Raw genomic sequence first — 473 nt, 5'->3', positions numbered from 1 at the left:
ATCTACTAAATAATCCAACATGAGTGATTGGATAATAATCTCTATTCAATGTAATAAATTCAAACTAGTTAAATACATTGAATAAGATAAACATATTTTGTGCACATCATAAGGTTAGTCGGAGTAAGATAAATTACTCATTAAAAATGTATAAGATACATTTACTAGTCTAAGAAAAACAAAATAGGACTAAAGAGTTAGAGCCTAAAAACAAACTCAACAAAAGAATTTAGGATTCCATGTTAAAGGAGTTTAATATAGAGAGAATCCTAAATGTCTAAAGTGACATAAAGTCATGATTGAGTAGTTGTATTGGACTGATTCTAAAATGAGAGATAACTGCATTTTTATACCTATAATCGAATACAAAATTTTTGTTTAGGATACAAAAAAGAGATATTTGGATAATTGGTTTAATGAACCAATAAATGATTCTAGTTGTTAAAGTACCAACAAGAGCCATAATAATGGAA

Source organism: Theobroma umbraticum, unplaced genomic scaffold (genome assembly GCF_002168275.2).
Source record: "Theobroma umbraticum cultivar Fairchild unplaced genomic scaffold, ASM216827v3 scaffold_12.1, whole genome shotgun sequence".
NCBI classification, from domain to species: domain Eukaryota; kingdom Viridiplantae; phylum Streptophyta; class Magnoliopsida; order Malvales; family Malvaceae; genus Theobroma; species Theobroma umbraticum.
Note: the sequence above shows the minus strand (reverse complement) of the source record.